The 14950-nt window shown below is 42.1% G+C and overlaps 1 long non-coding RNA gene across 1 annotated transcript in view; it reads right to left on the bottom strand.

The window, feature by feature from the left end:
- The window catches only part of LOC306975364, a 712990-nt gene that overhangs the window by 631293 nt on the left and 66747 nt on the right, over positions 1-14950 (bottom strand). The window lies entirely within an intron of this gene.

Genomic DNA, 14950 nt, shown 5'->3' with positions numbered 1-14950 from the left:
CAAAAGTGCCTTCAGATTACACCGAGTCGTGAGCCTGGCTGTCAAACAAACAAACAAACAAACAAACAAACAAACAAACAAACAAACAAACAAATAACAACCAACCACGAGACGCATCTCCTCGCAAAACATCTTTCCTCCAATGGGCTAACTTTTCTACGTTTCTTTTCTCTCTCGCCCCACAAGTGCTGAGAGTCGGAGAGAGACCCAGGACGCTTCTTTGCCTCCTCATCAAGCGCGAGTGCCAATTCGAGTGGATGTTTTTGTCGGGGGGGGCAGGCACAAAAGGGCAAAACAATGAAAAGACGTGTGGATTCTACCTTTCTTTCTTTCTTTCTTTCTTTCTCGTTTCCTTTTTTTTTTCCGGGGGCCGAAAGACGGTCTTGACATGAAATGGGTGAAGACACTCGCTCGAATGCTACTCTTCCCTGTGGGCAAGCATTTTTTTTTTTAACGAAAAAGAAAAAAGCAACCACCGAATACAAAAAAAACAAAACAAAAACGTTGTACAGGGAGGGAGCGCCGAACTCGGGGAAAAACCGCGATGAAACGCCTCATTCCCCCCCCCCAAAAAAAAAATAAACAATTTCTACGGAACAAATATTAAAAATTAAAAGATGATAATAATGTTCAATAATAGTCCTGATATTTTATTACTCTTAGCAGGAATGTTTCTCTGCTTTCTACAAACTGTGAAGACTTCTAGGACTTGAGGACTGTCTGACCATTACCTTAACCAGCGGCGGTTTTTAAAAAAATGTATTATGTAAAAGAGCAAAACCAATATTGTGTTTATTGTTGGTTACGACAGTTTTCGAGGACTTGTGTCTTGTTTCTTATATCCCTTTTGTTTTTGGTTTTTCTTTTTTGCGTTGAAAATGACTTCGAAACTTCCGTTTTCTCTCTTCTTGTCGTCTCCCTCTTTGCATTGCAAGTCGACGCTGGCGGAAGCTTAAGAAAACCTATTTGGTAAACTGTATACCTTGTAAATGTTAAAGAAGCTCTATTCAAAAGGTTTATGATCAATGTTTTATGTTGGAAGACAGGAAGCACAACATGGTTTTAAGGTCTCGACATATACATCCTTTTTTCTCTTTATGTTTCTCTCGACACTCACGCACTGCAAAAAAGGTCCATCTACAGTTTAATTCAGACTGCTGTTTTGAGTGGTTTTGACTTGTTTAGATTGAGTTGGTTTAACTCAAAAGATGTCTTCTATGTTTAAATTGCTATATTTACCTAACAATTTCAATTGGATTTTACACAAGAACTTAAAGTTGTTTCCTTCAATTAACCAGTTGATATTAAGTCGGTTTCAAAACTTCATCATCTTTTACCATCTTCTATCTTTTCATGTTAGTTGACGGTAAAGGTTTTAAGTAGATTAACTAAGACCTTAAAGGAGCTATCCTTGATTTTTTAAATGTTCTGTTATTGGAATAAAATTTGTTCTGTCCTTTAGTATATGGTAAAAGCAGACATTTATCCAAAAAATACTGGTTTAAAGCCTTTTACACAGTCATAAAATGTCAGGCTAGTAGGCATTGTTTACAGTAAAGTGACAGTTTATCTCCTGAAAGTTGTGAAAGTTTTGATGTTGTAAATGCATTAGGAAAGTTTGAGATGAGTTTGGACCAGAAAATAGCAATTTGAAATTTGAGTGACCCTGTTTCTTTGTACAATCAGGTATAGCTCCTTTAAAATATATGCTTTCAATTAGCACAAAACCATCAGAAACTGAAAACAATTACAACGCTAAAAACATGTACAATAGGCCAGGGTGAATGAGAGTGTTTTTGAGAGTGCGCATGGGGGACGACGGATGGAAATTAGCCCAAGGCTACAATCCGGTGTGGCGTGTTTACATGCATGAGACCCATGTACTGTATGTTCATTAAAGGAATAGCCACCGGTTTTACATACTGAGATATGTTCTTACCTGAGCTTAGACGAGTTCATTTGTACCTGTCTGGTCTTGATGCGTGCCCTCAGTCACATAAACACAGCACAGACAGCGTCAGCATTTAGCCTCTCCTCCTCTATAGCTCCAAAACGAAGTGAAGATAGAAGCTACCAAGCTCTTCCACGTTTTCCCTATTTAAATATGGTTACATGAATTGTTACATGATAAAGTATAATTACGCAAAATTAAACAATGTGGATTTTCGAGGCGAATAAAAAGGGGAACTGTATTGTAAGGCGTAATAATACCAGGAGTAGTTCGACATCCGCACAGTAAAGTGAAGATATTACTGTGCATGTAAAAACGGTGGCCTATTCATCTAACATGCACTGTCCCGACAAAATAAACCAATAAATAAATGAAAATAAATAAATAAACATTTATTGAATTGCTGGGTTGCAGGTTCTACAATGTGACGATGTCACCAGACCCAGGTTTTCCTATTAACAGCATTACACTTTCAAAGGTCGTACAGAACATTTATGAATTACAAAAATGATCATTAATATCAGTAACTGGGTCCATGATCTCTCTGTACGAGACCCAAAATGTCCTCAAAAACAAAGTCATTTTACTTCTGTATAATATTATAGGCCTTTAGAACACTGTGATGTCACCTGCAACCCAGCAATAGTATGGGATAAATTAACTAGAGGCCGATACAGATTATTAGTGATGTTTATAGGGGTTTTCAGATGTTGTAATTATTAAACCTGTGTCTTTGTATTTCCCATTAGTTTCAACAAGCAGCATTATTTGCTAGGCAAGAAAATCTATTTTTTCAATTAAATAAGCCTAAAAAGTATTTCATCAGATGTTTAAGTAAATATGTTGGAAAAACCTTTTACAAGACCAGAATAAATCTAAACTAGTCCAAACCGCAGGACAAAATATTCAGAATTAATTTCAATATTTTAAGTAGATTCCACTTTTTTGACAGTGCACGGCCCACTCAGATCAATCCAAGCTGATTTTCTCTCAGTAAATATTTATATCTGCGCATACGTAGCCCCTGCTGGTGGAAAAGAGGCTCGGTCCGTGTGGGTTGTATTGGAGTGTTAGTAAAGGCGTGTACAAACAGGGACAAGAAGTGGAATAAAATTATAAAAAGAAGAAAACAGAGCAGACTGTTCAGCATTTCAGGGCATCCATCGAAATCAGTCTATATTTGACAAGCAGCAAAAATAAAATCTACTTTAGTTTGAATAACTTGAGTTCACAATATGACTTAAGATTTTGAGTAGTTTTGACTAGTTTTTATCAGTTCACAAAATAAACGTTGATTTATTCGATATATTCATCTTTTCCACCATTTTTTTAAGCTCATTGTATGCAATAATTGTAAGTATATTAAGTCACAATCAATAATTGACATTAACATGACCATTTTAGATGGGAGATGATTATGAATGATTTTTTATTAGTATATTCTTCATGAAAGTAAGTAAATAGAGAAAACAAGTCAAATCTACTCAAAGTCTGATCATGAATCATTTTAATCATTTTAATCACATAGATCTTTTTTTTTTTTACAGTGATTCTATACACCACAATTATGATGTATTCCCTTATATTTTGAAGCTAATATTACTATGAATGTATAGATGGGAATGGGAGAACTTCTTTTCTTGTAGCTGTAACTTTGTCATATTTTTTCTGACACATAAAGTGAATTTGACATCGTCTTCATTTCTAACTTTCACTATATTCCCCCACGGCTTTCTCCTCGGTAATGACAAGCGCCAAAGTGTCCCGCCTAGCCGACTACTTCCCTTCACAATGACCCCATCTATTCTATTTTCACTCCTAAAAATGACATTTCCAATCTGTCCAATAGTCCGCTGGGTACATTCACACATGGTTGGACTGTTCCTGTACAAGAGTCAAGTCAAAAGTGCATTTGGAAAGCGGTAACTGGTTTGAAAAGAAAAGCTCTTTGTGGTATTTCAACACTGATATGTCACGTTAAAGTTCTTGGTTTCTGTGAATGGCATGCCCTCAAATCGATGGTGTCGTGATGAACACAATTTGAGCGCAGGTTCTGGTCGGAAGGAGTTTGGTGATGAATTGCGACGGGGTAGGCAACATCAGGCCTGGGGGCCAAATCTGGCCCTCTGGCCCCCAAGATGATTTTGAGAAATATTATTAAACAAATCAAAGACATAGTACTTTAAAATAATATAAATATCTTTTACATTTCATTGGCCATTAGATTAGATGTGATGTACAAAACGGATATTTATAGCTATGGTGCTTTACATTGGGCTCAATGGGCGAGGAACGCGCTTCTGTAAGGTCCTTATGGCGGGGAGCTGACATTGCTGTAATACCACCCCCTTCAAGAGACACTTGGGAGCATAGATTCTAATGCAAACGTCCCAAGAACGGCTTAAAAGCCTCCAAAAAGTTTTTTCTTTTGACCCATGTGACCACGCTGGTGACCGCCCACTCCTTGAGTGCAGGGCTTCCCGCCTTTTTGCACTTTTAAGGAACAGGCTGTGTAGCAGGAGACAGAGCGGCCATTACCTTTCACACAGGACTCGGGAACCTTTTTCAATGAATGGGGCTGAAGGGGACCCGCTCATCTTTATTATATTATATCTATGATTGGGCTACAATTGTGAGGTTTGGCCCTCGACGATGCAAGCTTGTCTACCCCAGGATTACGGTTACAGTTTTGAGACAGTTTTGTGTTCCATCGGCACAATCAAAGCTTTCTCAAAACTGCTAGAATAGAAAATACTACTCCAGGTTTGTTTTGACAAGGCGACATTGTTATAACATTGTCAAAAGACAGTATTTTACATGTTTCAAGGTGCTACATTCCCACATTGTTTCGATGTAAGAACGGAAATTGGACTAAAAATGAGACAGAACCATATCACTCCATCTATCCATCTTCTGCAGCTTTATCCAGAGCTGAGATGGCCAGACTCACACACCTCCTCCAGCTCGTCTGGATCCCCTGGCGTTTCCATCCCAGTCGAGAGACGTACTCCTAGGTTTTCTCTGGGGCTGAGAGGACGTGCCCGAAAGTCATGACTGTAGAAATGTCTTTTGGACCTGATTGAATTGAATGTTCTATTATATCCCCAAACAAATTAATAATGAAGCCAGAGGTGTGTGCATATCTGTTTCATGGCATTTATATACTTTCTGTGTTTTCTCATTCATGAACATATAATAAGATAATGTTTAGTGGCTATTGAGTGTGAACAAGACCCAGAGATCTTGTTCACACTCTATTTGCATGGAGCGTGAGATCGACAGACGGATCGGTGCGGCGTTAGCAGTCATGCGGTCGCTGTATCGGTCTGTCGTGGTGAAGAGGGAGCTGAGTCGGGGACAAAGCTCTCGATTTACAGATCGATCTACGTTCCCACCCTCACCTATGGTCATGAGATTTGGGTCATGACCGAAAGGACAAGATCGCGAATACAAGCGGCCAAAATGAGTTTCCTTCGCAGGGTGGCTGGGCGCACCCTCCGAGATCGGGTGAGGAGCTCAGTTACCCGGGAGCTTGGAGTGGGGTCGCTGTTCCTTCACGTCTAAAGGAGCCAGCTGAGGTGGCTCGGGCATGTGTTTCGGATGCCTCCTGGTCGCCTCCCGCGGGAGGTGTTCCAGGCATGTCCTAGTGGGAAGAAGCCTCGTGGAAGGCCCAGGACACGCTGGTGGGACTATGTCTCCGAGCTGGCCTGGTGTCGCCTCGGGGTCCCCCCAGAACAGCTGGAGGAGGTGTGTGTGGATCGGAAAGTTTGGGCATCTCTGCTGAGACTGCTGCCTCCGCAACCCGGCCCCGGATAAAGCGGAAGAAAATGGATGGATGGATGGATGGATGGATGGATGGATGGATGGCTATGGATTGTGTATCCAACCCCTCTAAAAGCATAAACATAACAGAATATGATTTAGCATTTAGCTCAGAACACTTCCACTCACTAAGTAAAGTCTCAGATGGTTTGTACATTACTGAACAATTTCTAAAAAGGCTTTGGCATCACTTAAATGTGAACGATGGGGTGTCAACAGCAGAAATCATCTGGATCGTTCATAATTGGTGACGTTTGATGGCTAAATGGTTCTAGGAAAAACCCATTGAACAGGCTAAAAAGCTTCCCAGAAATCGATTGCCTTGTCTTTCCGTTGGAGTTAAGTCCGGTTGTGAAACAAAGTTACTAAACTGAAACTACGACTTGAGTGCCACACATTGGTCAACCTGTCAACTGTTTGTTACGCTCTTTTCCGCAGCGTCTTCTTAAACATATCTGTCGTGTATTTGCAGGTTTGGCTTCAAAGGGACATTTCGGTGTGTGCGGAGAGGCTGACACTCTCCCCTCATTATTGATAGAAGAGCTCTAAGCCTCTTCAAAGTGCAGTGGAGGAGGATTAACATTTCGTGAATATGTAAACAGTGCTGCGTGGCTGTGCTGTTTTTGGGGATATTTAAATGACGGTAGTCTCATGTAGTGGCAGGTTTAGGCCATTTACATAAGCTGACACACACAGGGCTGCGGGCTTCGATGTTATTTTTGAGCTTTTAACCATGTTATGTTTTCCTCCTCATTAAAAACATACTTGGAGCAGTCCTTTGTTTCAGCATCATGCATGATTACCAGCACTGTATAGATATTTTGTTTTGAAATTTGAAATAATGTTAAGGAGAAGACCATAAGAAAGCGGCTGTTTTTGAGACAGTTTACAATTTAAGGAGCGAGAAAATGGGCTTTTGCATTGGCCAAGAGTGCCCTCCAGAGGCTGGAGTGGGGTCTACATGATAAAAATCAGTCTGCTTTCACTTAACGGCATGCTGGCAAATCTATAGCGTCATGAGAAACACACTTAGAGCACAGATCTGATCCAGAAATGATGGATTATGGGCTTTAAGCCATAGCTTTAGTGGTAAAAGATGAAACAACCAGAGTTAGATGATCTCTCAAAAGTACATGAATGAAGCAAAATACTCGTCCAGGTCAGTTTTTGATGTGGGAAAAAGTTGCGTTCACGACATTCCAGAAAGTCATGTCTTAAGTGTTGAGTTGAGTGTTAAGTGTGACGTCACGACTCAATATTTCTGAAACTCAACAGAGAGTTACTGAACCTACTTATTTCTCAGACTTCATCCATCCATATGCTTCCATATGGAGCTGCCCAGATCACATTGCACCACCCCTATGGCTCCTCCTGCAGGTGGTGGGTCCACAGAAGGACGGCCTCATGGTTCTGACCGGGCCTGTTGGTCTCTCATAAGGGACTTCTGAACCGCTCTTTGTCTGACCCGTCACCTAGGACCTGTTGGTCATGGGAGACCCTACCTGGGGCACGAAGCCCCCGACAACAGAGCTCCAGGATCATTCGGGTGCTCAAACCCCTCCACCACGTTATGGTGGCGATTCCAGGAGAGGCACGTTTACTAATAATCAAAATTTACCCATTAGAAAATAGGAATAATTATTAACATAAAACATTGGTTAACTTAAATATAGCATGATCCGACAGTGGCGCAGATGGTAGAGCGGGTTGTCTCATGATCGAAAGGTCGGGGGTTCGAATCCCACCTCCAGAAGGTGCGCGCTGTCGTTGTGTCCTTGGGCAAGACACTTCACCCACATTACCCCCAGTGTTTGCGTACATTGGTGTATGAAAGAGAGTATGAATGGGTGAGTGGATCCTTGCTGTAAAGCGCTTTGAGTGCCTAATGTAGGTGGAAAAGTGCTATATAAGTTGAGACCATTTACCATTACCATCCATCGATTGAACAAAACGCAACGTAAGCCATGTTGATGTGAAGGCTGCCATCTGCTGTTTGTATAGACCAATTACAGGTCAATTACAACCTGTTTCAATGAAAACTGTGGCAAAACTGGCAAGAATATTGCAACGGTATCACACTGTGATTAGTAGCAATCCTTAATCCTTATGATCAAACTTGTATTTGTTGTTAAAATGGGTTTTAATATAAAAATGCCCGCAGTCAATATGCCATTAATAACATGCCGGACCAAGATGGCGGCGTGCAAAGCCACTAAGGGCATTTCTTTTTATTTCTATGGTTTACAATGCTGTGATGTCATGTGAACACAACCTATGTTTCCTAAGATCCTTTTAGAACTCAAATTGCCTTCACTACAGAACCTCATGAACTTCCTATACTCCACAAAGACGAGGCTGCTTGGCCGCCAAAGACCAGCCAAATCGAGACCAGAACCACATGTCGCCTCTCATTAATAAAACGTGCAAGGTTTCAGTAATTTGCTTTGTCCTAATTTCCACTCCTTCCACCGGCGTCTTTGCATCTTCTGTTTTTCCTACCGCATCGCCTCGTGTCGTAATTCAATCAGTTCTCGCTAAAACAGCGGAGAGAAACGGGCGATGCGGAGACGAGCAGAGGCAGCAGCAGCAGCGCCGCCGCTCTCATCTGGCTCCTGACGGCAGAGGCAAACCATCTGTGCATGAGTGTACCCAGCGTCTACACAAATCCAATTCAGGGGGAAGCAAGTGTAGCGTTAAAAACACACGGCTGTCGCGGTTACTGCACAACCCCCGACTCCGCAGAATCGCTGAGGAAAAAAAAAAAATGCTACGAAATGTCCCAGGTTCTTTGATAAATTACCTGACTGGTTTGCACGAGGAGAAACAGGGAACCTCTGCGTGAAAACGAATTAAATGAGTCAGTTCTGCCTTAAAGCAGTACTAAGTAACGTGTTTACCTTAATGAATCCTTTTCGTAGTCCCTGTGGGGGTAATACAAGTGTTTATGGGATGATTGGAGGGTCTTTCATCTCCCCCTGGTGTCTCTTGCCAGAAAACCATGTTTGCAATTTGACTACCACCGGGTCGGAGGCCCCAATACACACTAATGGAATCATGAAGAAGCTAACATGCTAACGGGCAAAGCTAACTGCGGGCTAGCGCCACTTTAAACAGTATTTACAGCCAAGTTTGAGTGAAAAAAATTATTTCCATTGTATAATTGGATGTACAATATCCCAATCTCCCCTCCACCTGCAGTTGCGCTTATGGCCTCTAGGGGCAAGAATTACTTAGTACTGCTTTAATTCCTCGAGGTGCATTGGTTGTGACTTGGTTTATATCAGTAACAAATGTCATGTATGTCTGTAGGGGGCGCAATGGCCGATCCAGCTCATATCTGCTCGGTTTGGGAAGGAATAAGGCGATTGAAAATGACTTTTGGCGTCAAACGTAAAGCTACTTCTGAGCAAACTTTACGAAACAATTCTATTTTTTTTTTACAATAAATGAGCACGTTACTGGCTATGGTTTTCTCCATGTTCAGTAAAACGCCCTGCCTTGAATCACTGAATACAATAACTGGTATTAGTTTTGACCCCGAAGTGAAAGAAGTGTCTCATTTTCAACCTAAAGAAGGGCTTTGTCACATCGTGCCATCCAGAGTGTAAAATAAGCTCCCCCAAGTAGGAGCATAAAAACCACCCCCTGACTTTTTCTTTGTTATTATTATTTCATTCTGATTCTGAAAACGTGGCAGAAGCGCAGAGGAAAGCCAGTGTGTGCGTGACGAATCGGGGGAAAGTAATGTGTTTGTCACTTTAAATTGAGAATAAATCACGACACGTTGGGAAAGTGTGTCTGTTTCCTTGTCCTGTAACGACGACCTGTCACTCTCCTCTGTTTTGTGAGCTCTATATTTATAAATGATCAGGCTTTTTTCTTTGACATTATGATTTCACACTGTATTTCTTTGGCTTTACCACCCATTTTGTGCCATACCTGCAACTAATGAAAAAATAAAGACATTGAATATTTTATGTGCCGTGTTTCACTTGTGCTGGTGGGACTGTGGAGGGTGGGGGAAGTTTTGGAAATAAAACATTCTTATATAAGGTTATTGGGGCGACAGTGGCGTATATAGTAGAGCGGATCGTCTTGTGACAAGAGGGTCAGAAGTTCGAATCCCGCAGGTGCACGCTGTTGTGTCCTTGGGCAAGACACTTCACTCACCTTGCCTCCAGTGTCTGTGTACACTGGTGTGTGAATGAGAGAGTGAATGGTGACTGGTTTCTTGATGCAAAGTGCTTTGAGTGCCTAAAGCAGGTAGAAAGGTACTATAGAAATGATTTGAACTTGCCAGACAAAAATAAAATTAACCGTAAAATGAATGATCCCAGAGCAGCTGGAGGAGGTGTGTGTGGATCGGGAAGTCTGGGCATCTCTGCTGAGACTGCTGCCCCCGCGACCCCGGATAAACCAGGAAGAAAATGGATGGATGGACGACTGATCACAAAAACAATTCATAACAAATACATTTAGGTCAGTTATTTTTCTGATGTTGGTGGGTCATTTTGTTGCATTGGATTCATTCAGTGGAGTTTGAGCTCCGGTTTCCCTTCCAACTAAAACATGTACAATAGGTGTATCCTCCAGCCAGACTTGTGTTTCTGACCACCAGCCTGGCTCCACATCTGGTCCCCGCGTGCAGCACTGCTGTCGTCCAGTGGGGTCAAGGGATGTTTAAATGCAGAGGACAATTCTGTTCATGTATAATAACAAATACAGCAACAAACAAACTGTGTCCCACATCATTTTTCTGACTTGGAAGCTGAATGCAGCTCTGTCTTACAGAAAAATTAGTCAGTTTTTGAGTTTATAATTCTGCAGAATGATTATATTTGCAGTAAAACGTACCGTCTCTGGCCATGTGTGTCATTCAGTAAGACGGGCCACAAAAATGTTTGTGTTTTTTCTTTTCTTTAGGCAGATTTGCTCTTAGATTAACACGTGTTGTTTTCAAAGAAGAGAAAACAATGAATAACAAGTACAGATAGTTTCTTCATTTACAATTTAATCATTTTTGTATTGATTTTTGGTGGTCTGGTAGAGACAATCAAATTAAAATACAATTTGTGACTCGTTTGTGTATATGGCAATTAACCATTTATTTTCAATTTGTGTAGATTTAAGCACAACTGAAGATAATCAACGAATGCATAAAAGGTTTTAATAAAAAATCATTAACTATGTTTTTACAGCAGCAAAAGTGACATGTACGGCCACAAATGGTGCATACGTTTTTTTGTTTGTTAATGAGACACATCACAGCTTACCAGCTCGTCTGCAGGGATCCTTCGTCTCGCAGTGAGTGGGTTTGTGCAGAGAGGGATCGACACGAGGAGAGACTCACACCTGCAAACGGGACGAAAATATATATATATCATTTCTATAAGGAGGTCTGCTGACAGCTGGAAATGTAAACGCCTCTGAATATGGATGTGGCAGCGTCAAGGGAAAAGAAAGTGAGACGCGCTGATTCGAACTTACGACCCTCGGATTATATGTAAAACAGGTAGAACGGCTGTTGTCACTCAAGATAAAAACCTAAACCCGTGTTATTTGTTGATCAGTTCTCCATTTATTCATTCATTTATTTGCATGGAATTGAAATAGCGGCATTTACAGTTGTGTAGTTTGCAGCATCTTCCCTTCGCCTCCACATCCCAATTTCACAATGGAGTTGAACAGTTCATCCTCCCCCCGGTGCTGGAAGTAAAAACCCATTGAAAATCTCCATAGACCTTTAAAACACTAGAATATAGTTTTAAAACATTACAGAGGCGGATCAGCTCTAACAAATGCAGGTATTTTACAAGGAAGAAATGGCCAAATACTGGGATCATTTCTAAATGTGATAGCAACCACTCATCGCCCTCGGTTCTGCTTTTAAGCCTCTGGCAGTCATGGTTTGTTCGCTTCCCAGCTGTGCTGCGACCCACCTCCTCCCCATCCCCGCCTCTTCGATCTACGGCCCTCCCTGCTGTATCTTCTCAGGCCTCCCAAACCACCACCAGTGTCCAGGCTCTGGGTGAAGACATCTCCAACTCTAACCTGCCCATCCATTCTAAATTCAGTTTATATATCTGATGTCTCCTGCCGTATAGTATACATACAGTACATCAATAAACCTATCCAGTCTATCCAGATTGAAATGAATTTAGGGAAATTGAGATGAAAGTTGACGAAGTTTTTGACAGACATATTACACCACAATAGGCACAAGTGTCATTGTGAACATGATTTAACCCTAGAACACTATCGCTCAGATTCAAAACACCATCACTAACGCCGGGTGATTTTTACCTGAGATAATACACCCGATAAAAAGTACTTGTCATCAAAGTATATGAAAACATGACAACACATGACACATTTGAGTCGTGTTCTTTTATATTAAACTGTGTCATGTCGAACAAAATGAAAGAAAAGCATCATGAGAAGACCAGATCAAAAACTGGAATTGGGAAACAAAAAATTCCTAAAAAAATAAAATAATGAAGATGGAAACTTGGTTTTTGGTCCAGCCATTCCTGGGATATGTGAGACTTCCCTGGTGAAGACACAGTATCTTTGGCAAACAAACAGCAGCAGGAGGGAGAAACAAAATATGTCATATTTTGAATGGGTATAAATGAGCAGCTGACTAAAATAACTATGTGTTACTCACTTACTGTGAGGCCAGAGACACCGAACTCTGGACAGGAGTAAAGCTGTAGCTGAAGTCGCAAAATAAATGTGGCAGCCGTGAATGTCAACCTTGAATGGAGCACGAGCCTGATTAAATACACTAACCCGACCCGAACTGTTAGAGGATAACATTAAATCGCTATTGATCACACTGGGTCAGGCTGTACAGTTGTACTATCTCTGTCATAGCCTTGACTGTGGTGCTCAGACTCTTGTGTATCAGTCTGATGCTCTGAGAGAGTATTTATCCCTTTTCTGTGGAAGCATAGACAGACTTGAATGGTAGGACTAAGCGCAATGTCTCGAGTTCATGTCTCCGGGGCCCGCACCGATGGTAAATAAACTTCTCCTGTATAAGACATCCAGACTGCTGCCTGTTTTTCATCTATCCTCTCGAACACCATTGTTAATTCTCTGACACCAACTTCTATCACTGTGGCTGGGTGAAAATCATCGGAACATGTACCTGTAGGATAAAGTGTGTTTTGGATTAGGAAAACACCCAGGCCATCAAAGATGTCCAAGACAAACCTGAGGCACAGAGACCCAGGACACTCAGGTAAACACAGCATCATGAAAATCACATAAATGTCTTTGCTCGGGGGAAAAACACCCGGCGATGGTTTTCTAGAGTTAAAAAAAGCGATGCAGCTTCGAGATTTGTTCATCAACATGTTTTCTCTTTCTGCGATCAGACACTGCTGTAAAAATGGGAAAAAACAAATCCGGACTCTGTGGCGGCCGATCCATGTGTGAAAGGATGTGTCATGTTCTTCCTCTTCCATTTGAACAACAATAAACTCCACACAGATGAATATATTTATTTATTTATTTGTTGGCTTTTCTGTAGGAATAGGTAAAACCGACCAGGCCTCTGTTTTCCCTCCTGTCTCCACAAAGTAATGTTTCATCTCGTCTGTCCATCCCGGAGCACTACAAACCGCATTCCCCTCCTCACAGTCCAGTCCTCTTGTTCTTGCCTTTGACACCTCGCCTCCCGGAGTTTCCTCAAAGCGAAAGAGTGGCACTTATTCCTCTGCGGCCTCTCTACCTTCACCGGCTCAAAGTGCAAAGCGCACACACACACATACAAAAAAAAACCTCAAAAAAACAACAGACGCTCTGTGTTGTGCAAATTGCCACTCGCATTCCCACGGTGCTCCCCCGGTCTGCGGCTGTGCCTTTGCCGAAGAGAAAAGGCGAGAATGGTGTGACGGCGCGAGGGGGGAAAAAAAAACAACATGTAAGAGGCTGGGTGCGAAAGTGCGTTAAAGTCATCCAAAGGTTAGCCAGCAGGGGGCAGCGGAGCGAGATACTGCACACAGCTGGAAGTGACTTTTAGCTGCAGTTCGACGCACGACGCAAAGGCGGGTAATGGCTGTGCCGCGTATTATACACCGGAAAGAGACGCCTGCTGTGACTATAGAACATTTAAAAGCTTTATAAGTGGGTTTCCTTTCCTGCTAGTGTGGGATATACGCTTTAGTCCTTCAGTATATTGTGAAAAACATTTGAGGAAATATAAATCTAGGAGAAGTTAGGAACGTTAGGTGTTAGTAACGCCTCACACCGTGTCCGTCTGTCTTTAATCCGTCATGTCATAATGCAGCCTTTTAATCACATGTAAATCAGTAATGCCAGGTTTATTTTTCGAGTTTAACACGCAGTATAGGAGCTTATATACATTTCCTAGATTATAACTTTTTTTAGGCAATGCTTAGTGTTAACGGGTTTACCTCATAGACTGTAAAAAATAATGGACGTCTTCTGCTCACTCCTCCCCTTTTACCATAAAGACCACGGTCGAGGGGGAATTCATAGCGGATTTACAGACTCCCCCTCCCCAGCTCTGACGAAGCATGTTCCTAAAAAGGACATCAGGGCGGGATCTTCACCGTAGACTCGGCCCTTGTGTGACGTGTAGCTTGCGCTGCTCCAATGCTAACAGTCCGACCCTGGTTTCATAAATTGTGATTAACCCAGCGTTATCTCAGGAGAAATATCTAGCCTAGTCTAGTGTTGAAAAAATTGAAACCAGGCGTTAAAGTTGTTTTTAAGGTGTCTAAACTCCAATGCTTTTCAATGGGGCCTAGTGGCGATATGGCGGTACTACAGCAATGGCGGCCCCCAGTGTCGTGGTTATAAAGCAGAGCAGCCAGCGCCCATTGGTTTACCTGTGCCTCAAGAAACATCAAATGGAGCTGCCGTTGGTCTGTCTGTGTCCTCTCCTCCTCCTCTCATCATCCGCTCAGGTCTTCTGCTTATTTGTTGTCCTCTGTCCTCCTCTCCTTGTCTCTGTTCTCCTCCGATCATCCCCATCCTCATCCTCATCAACGCCTGAAGCAAACGTGCCCTCGGTCCCCGGAGTTTCCCCGGACTTTCAGATCATAGCTAGTTGGTGTGAGAGAAAAAGAAAGGCGGGCCGTGCGGTGGGTCTCGGGTCACGGTGGAGAGACCCGGCTTTAGATAGCTTATTTCGGCTAAATATCT

The sequence above is a fragment of the Gobius niger genome, assembly GCF_951799975.1.
Source record: "Gobius niger genome assembly, chromosome: 15".
Classification (NCBI taxonomy): domain Eukaryota; kingdom Metazoa; phylum Chordata; class Actinopteri; order Gobiiformes; family Gobiidae; genus Gobius; species Gobius niger.
The sequence above is the reverse complement of the archived record's forward strand: the minus strand, read 5'-3'. Positions and strand labels throughout refer to the sequence as shown.